The sequence below is a fragment of the Chamaea fasciata genome, unplaced genomic scaffold (assembly GCF_029207755.1).
Source record: "Chamaea fasciata isolate MVZ Bird 193981 ecotype frontalis unplaced genomic scaffold, bChaFas1.0.hap1 SCAF_116, whole genome shotgun sequence".
Classification (NCBI taxonomy): domain Eukaryota; kingdom Metazoa; phylum Chordata; class Aves; order Passeriformes; family Sylviidae; genus Chamaea; species Chamaea fasciata.
Window position 1 is genome coordinate 181,723 of NW_027094201.1, and position 6,709 is coordinate 188,431.

A 6,709-nucleotide genomic window follows, 5' to 3' on the forward strand; every position below is an offset into this window, starting at 1 on the left:
CACGTCAGCTTGACTGCTGAGATCCGGCTTTACCACCTAAAAATAAAGACAAAGAACAGAGATGTAACACAGCCATCATTTACACCTCCCCTGCAAATCAAAACAGTGACTGACCTTCTCAGGGGAGCCCCTCACCCAGACTGGGGGGCTCTGCCACAGATTTCATCCCTCTGCATCTGAAAGAAAGTTCGGACAAAAGTCAGAGTGCGGCAGGATACCTTGACAGCTCCACACATCTTGTGGCAATCTAGGAATACCCTCTACAGTCTAACTACACCCCACATCACAAATTTCAAGCCCCCGGCACTATTACCCTCGTACCCCTACACCCAGACTGAGCAGCAAGGCAGAGCAGCTCCCGGCCAAACACACACCAACACCCGTGACACAGCACAGGACAAACGAGGGGACGCAACAGGGACAGAAAACTCTGGGCAAGAAGAATGACCCTGAGGGTCCAGAGAACTCGGAATGAGATGACCGAGGTGAGAAGGAAGGTGAGCTGGCCAGGCTCAGAGAACCCTGCAGGAACAAGATGCCATCGGGATGACTTATCCCAAGAAATGCAGAGATGGATGCCCGAGAACCCTACGGTCAGAATCCTCGACCTGTCTTTGCATTCTCACAAGACCTAACCCGCCGGAATGGATCAGGGCGGTGCACGGCTGTCAGTACAGCTCAGAACAAGACCTGAAAAGGCATCGGACTGGATGCTTGTGAAGAGAGATGGATTCTGATGAGTGTCCGAGCAGCTGAGACAAAGGCACCTGGCTGAGGAGCACAGAGATCAGAAATGCTAAGACTGATGCCAGAGGTTTTGACAGGCGCCTGAAAAGACTAAAGGAAAAGACAAGACACCCAAAAGACACAAAGTGCACAACAGACACAACACACCCTGGGACTGCTCTGCCCTGCACACCTCAGCACTGTGATCCAGAATGAGACTTTCCCTTATTGTAGCCTAAGGGGTCACATCTGGGACATCCCCATCTCCAAACCCGACTCAAAAAATCCCTCCCGCTGACCCCTGCCCTGGCACCCCGCTTTCATCCTCTCCCTAGTTCCGAGCCCTCCACTTATCTCTCAGATGTCTGGGGAGGTGAATCCACGCTGGGTCCCAAAGAAGGCCGCCTATGCCTCTGGGAAATTCCTCCTGTCACTTGCCTGCTGTCTCCTAGTCAGCTACAATAAAGAAAACCAAACATCAAAGCATAATCTTAGCTGCACATCAGCCAAAAACCAGCAGCTCTGCTACTCACCGTCTCTTAAGCAGGACCGGGTCCTCGGGCCCCGTGTGTGCTTCAGCTGAGCTCGGAGGCTGACGCTCGCAGCGCCAAAGCCTTAGAGGCATTACTGGCACTGAGCCCACCCACCGTGGCCTCCATTAGGGCTGTGAGCATCCCCGGTCAGAGCAGGACAGGAACGCAGGGTGGACATCCCCGGTGAACCTCAACCCTGTGGACTCGGCCCCACCACTGTCACTTCCTGCCTGGCCCTAGCTTAGGGTTACTGCCTGCACCTCTCAGGACTTCTGGCATTGCCTTGCCATTAGGATTGCTGCCTGCACCTGCTCTCAGGGAAACAGTGTTGGAAGCAGCACTGTGAGGACCAGGATACCTGTACTCTGACTTGTATCCTAGCCTGTACCCCTGATTTTCACTGTGTGTTCTCTAGTCCTTCAGTCCTTTACCTCAGCCTCTGTGTGCATCACTGTAACCTCCCCCCTTCTGAACCCTGCTTCTTCAGAGCCCTAGACCTTGCAGCCGGGGACGCTCTGCACCGTTAGGGTCCCAAGAGCTGTCCCGCACGCAGGACAGGTACATCCACAGTTGTTCCCTGCCTACCCTAAGAAACGTGGCCCTGAGACAGGGCAGAGGCTGACAGAGCCGAACTCTTTGCGGTGGCAAAAGGCACGAAGCCTTACCAACCGCCGCCTCGAGAGGGAATCAGGAGCACTTCCACCGGCTGCGGAGAGACAGGGAATCCCAGGGTGGGTGGGGCGGGAAACCCCCGTTATCCCCAGCCCTGCTGGATCCTGCTCCCCACTATCGCTTCCTGCCTGGCCCTAGCCTGACAGTGTCTGCACAGGTCAGAGCTTCTGGTGTGTTCCTGCACTAGGGCTGCTGCCTGCACCTGCTCTCAGGGGAAGTGTGCTGGTAGCAGTGCTGTGAGGGCCGCTACACCTGTACTCTGACTTGTATCCTAGCCTGTTCCCCTGGTTTTCACCGTGTGTCCTCTAGTCCTTGAGTCCTTTACCTCAGCCTCTGTGTGTGTGGCTACACCTCCCCCCTTCTAAACCCAACTTCTTTAGAGCCCTACACCTCGCAGCCAGGCCTTCTGGCATTGTCCTGCATAAGGGCTCCTGCCTGTACCCGCACTCAGGGAAACGGGCATGTCTTTAGGGCTACTCCTTCGGGTTTGGGTCGGGCTGGTACACCTGTACTCTCAATTGGCACATCTTGGACATCCCTATCTCCAAACCTGACTCAAAAACCCCTCCTGACAAGTCCTGACCCAGCACTCCACTTTCATCCCCTCTGTGGCTCTGAACCCTCCACTTATCTCTTGGACGTCTGGGGATGAGAATCCATGTCGGGTGCCACAGAAGGCCGCCTCGCCCTCTGGGAATTTCCTGCTGTCACCGGGCTGCTGTCTCTTATTCGGCTACAAGAAATAAAACAAACATCGATGTATGATCTCAGCAGATCTGTTGGCCAATCGGTCAGGGCGTAAGACAAGTGGACCACCTCAAACACACAAACAATAACATAAGCTGAAGAGTTACACCGGAAACACCACTACACTTAACTGCATAAATACATAAATTTTCAAACAGACAACCCCAAAAAAATTCCAGCAAAAAAAGCCAACTCTTATCACCCCCAGTCAAACTACTGAATATAATAAAAACAACCCCACGTCCAATCCCCTCAATAATACTCCAGAACATATACCCAGAGCGCCCCCAAAGTTAAAGACCTCCCGCTAGCCAAATAAAAAGGAAAAAGCCCATGTCTTGCAACCTATATTAATTCATTAACTTAAAGCTTTAAAAATAAACATTAAAGTTTAAACCTTTAGATAACACTAGCACACCATAGACGCCAATCCCATCACTACATGCCAAACCAAAACTTATTTCAACCTTTTGTGCTGCTGCTGCTCGGCACAAAGGTTTGTCCCTCAGCACCTCCTGAAGTAATGTTCCACGCCCAAGGCCTCCCCCAGCCCCTGTGAGATGAACTCACCATCCTTCCATGAGCCTCACCTGGGAGCCCAGCATAAACCCCTCTCCTCCCGCAGCTCCGTGCCAAACTGAGCTCGGGCTCCCCTCTTAAAGCAGTGCTGGCAGGACCCGCCCCCTCGTTATCCTTTACAGCTTCCACCTGTCCCCTCATCAGTGTGACAGCTCTCACCTGGGGCTGCTCTGTCCCCTCATCAGTGTGACAGCTCTCACCTGGGGCTGCTCTGTCCCCTCAATCAGCCTGTGACAGCTCTCACCTGCAGCTGCTGCCAGTCCCTGCCGCTCATTTCCTGGACATTGCACTGTGTGCACTGACACGCTGGGGCACCGGGCTTTCCTCGCTGTGAATAAGGATCCCTCTTCTCCTGCACGTGCCCAAGGCTGAAACTGGGATTCCACCTCCTAAATTCCGTTTGTGTGAGGTTCACAATTCCTAAGGAAATTTCCCAGCAATCGTTAGCCTTCATTTACATTTTCTCCTTTGGAATCATTACTACCTTGTCTTTCTGTGCAAGGGTTTCCAAACGTTCATTGAGAGTTCAGTAGCCGGGTTGGCTTGTTTATAACATAGCTGACAATCCCAGGCTCAATCCAAACACCCAGAGATACAGGGAAATATGGAGACAGTTTATAAATACTGCCCACCTCTGACCCTGAATTCTTCATCGCACATCCTCGGAGCAGATTTACTCCATCCTTTCTTCCCAGCAGCACCTCTCCAGCACAAATCTCACTTCTCACACCTGTTTCTTCCCACAAACCAAACAGAAATCTACTACAGGGCGAGGCGGGGAGGGGCAAGGCCGGTCTCGGGGCAGAGCCCCCGGGCCCTCAGGGCGGGCCGGGGGGATCGGAGCAGAGCCCGGGCCGGGTTGGAGCCGGAGCCGGTCTGAGGGCGGAGGCCCCGGGCCCTCAGCGCGGGCCGGGGGGCGGGGGCGGTTCCCGGGGCCCGCTGTCCAATCAGCACTGCCGATGCCTCAGCGAGCCCGCCAATCGCGGGGATTCAAAAGGGTGGCGGAAGTAGCTGCTGCTCTATGGGCTCGGTGAGGAACGCCCCGGTGGGGTCCCGGCGCCGTGCACTTGGGACCCGCCCCGCGCCCCTGAAGCCCCGCCCCCGGTACTGCCCGGCCCCGGCTGCCTCCGGCCCCGCCTCACAGAGCCCCGGCTCCGCCCCGGCCCCGCCCCGAGCCCGCCCCGGCTCTGCCCCTGCTCCGCCCCGAGCCCACCCCGAGCCCGCCCCGGCTCCGCCCCGAGCCCGCCCCGGCTCCGCCCAGAGCCCGCCCCGGCTCCGCCCCGAGCCCGCCTCGGCTCCGCCTCGAGCCCGCCCCGGATCCGCCCCGGATCCGCCCCGAGCCCGCCCCGGATCCGCCCCGAGCCCGCCCCGGCTCCGCTCCGAGCCCGCCCCGGCTCCGCCCCGAGCACGCCCCGGCTTGGGGGCGGGACCATCGCCCGCGACCCCGCCCCGCCCCTCGCAGCTGAGCCGAGCCGAGCCGAGCCGAGGTTGCTCGCGGCCCTGCGCGGAGCCAGGCGGGGCCGGGAATGGGAGCGGGCGTTCTGGTTCGGGTCCTGTCAGTGTCGGCTGCGGCTCCCGAGAGGTGCGGCCCCCCCCGGCGGGCGGGTTGTGGGTCTCGGGGCCTGAGGCCCAAGCTGGCGTTGCGGTCGGGATCGGGACCGGGATCGCTGCGGGCGGCAGGAGCCGCTCCTGCTCCGCCTGCAGCCGGAGCTGCGCTGGGGTCCTGCCGGGGCTCTGGGCACGGGAGGACGGCGGCGGCGATTTCCTCTGATAACCTCTGATATCGACCCCCCCACAGCATCATTGATCCCCACCCGAGTGTCACTGACCCCCCCAATGTCATTGATGCCCCCCCAATATTCCATTGATCTTCCCTCACCGTCACTGACCCCCCCCAATATTCCACTGATCTCCCCACTTGATCCCGCCCTTTTTCTCCCCTCACGTTTCCCGCCCTTTTTCTCCCCTCACGTTTCCCGCCCTTTTTCTCCCCTCACGTTTGCCGCACTTTTTCGTGGGGAACGACCCCTGAGGGGTCCTGTGGAAGGATTCTGGAGGTCCGAGGGGTGAATTTGGGGTTTGGAGGGAGGTTTTGGGGGGTCCCAGGGATGGATTTGGGGGTTTTTGGGGGTCCAAGGGATGGATTTGGGGGTCCCGGTGTGGATCTGGGGTCCTGGGGAGGTTTTGGGGGGTCCCAGGGGTGGATTTGGGGTTCATGGGGAGGGGTTCGGGGGTTTTTTGGGGCCTCAGGGGTGAATTTGGGGTCCGGGGAGAGGTTTGGGGGGTTTTTCGGGGTCCCAGGGGTGAATTTGGGGTCTGGGGAGGGGTTTTTGGGGGTCCCTCACCTGCAGGGCGTCGCGGGGGTGGCAGGGGAGGGGGCAGCAGGGGGGGCCCAGCGCCCACCCCCCCTTGGGCTTCAGGAGGGCGTCGATGAGACCGAAACAGCTCGGGGGGGGGGGTGGTCAAAAACGGGGGGGGGTCACGGGCTGGAACCCCCCAGTGCCCCCCAAACCACCCCCAGGGCCCCCCCGACCTCCAGGAGCCCGCAAAACCCTCCTCAGGTTCCTTTGATGCCTAAATTGGGCTGCCCAAACCTCCCGAAGATCCCCCAAAAACACCCAAAGCAGCCCCCAGGACTCCCCCCAGACCCCCCAAAACCCCCCAAACCCCTCCAGGACAACTCGGGACCCCCAGGACCCCCCAAAATCCGCGCCCCCCCTCCCCCTGAGGCCTCGTTTGACCCGCTCCACGTTGCGGACAGGCACCAGCTGATCAAGCCACAAGCACCAGCACCTGCGGGACTGGGATGGACTGGGAGCACTGGGAGGGTGATCAGAGAGAACTGGGATGGACGGGGAGTGGACTGGGATGAACTGGCAGGCGTGTGGGGGTCGATGGTGGGCACACGGTGCCTTACTGGTCTATACTGGGATGGGTCCAATGGCCCCAGGGGAGGGGGTGTGGCCACACTGGTCCAGACTGGGAGGGGTGTCACCATGGCGACGGACGCGGAGTCGAGGATACGAGCGAGACAGGGACACCTAGGGGACAGCCAGGGCACCCCCAGAGACAGCCAGGGCACCCCCAGGGACACCTAGGGGACCTCCAGGGCACCCCCAGGGACACCTAGGGGACAGCCATGGCACCCCCCAGAAACACCAAGGGGACAGCCAGAGCACCCCAAGGACAGCCAGGGCACCCCCAGGGACACCTAGGGGACAGCCAGGGCACCCCAGGGACACCCAGGGCACCCCCAGGGACAGCTAGGGGACAGCCTGGGCACCCTAGGGACACCTAGGGGAAAGCCAGGGCACCCCCAGGGACACCAAGGGGATAGCCAGGGCACATCCAGGGACACCTAGGGCACAGCCAGGGCACCCCCAGGGACACCTAGGGGACAGCCAGGGCACCCCAGGGACAGCCAGGGCACCCCCAGGGACACCTAGGGGACA

General features: G+C 59.8%; 1 long non-coding RNA gene across 1 annotated transcript; it reads right to left on the reverse strand.

Moving 5' to 3' along the window:
• Nucleotides 1–2,488: 2,488 nt before the first annotated feature.
• LOC136304540 (uncharacterized) lies at nucleotides 2,489–4,114 on the reverse strand. The gene is made up of 3 exons (XR_010724644.1): nucleotides 3,890–4,114; nucleotides 3,502–3,677; nucleotides 2,489–2,664 (listed from the first exon to the last, which is right to left on the reverse strand). It is a non-coding gene; the product is annotated as an uncharacterized lncRNA (long non-coding RNA).
• Nucleotides 4,115–6,709: the final 2,595 nt, after the last annotated feature.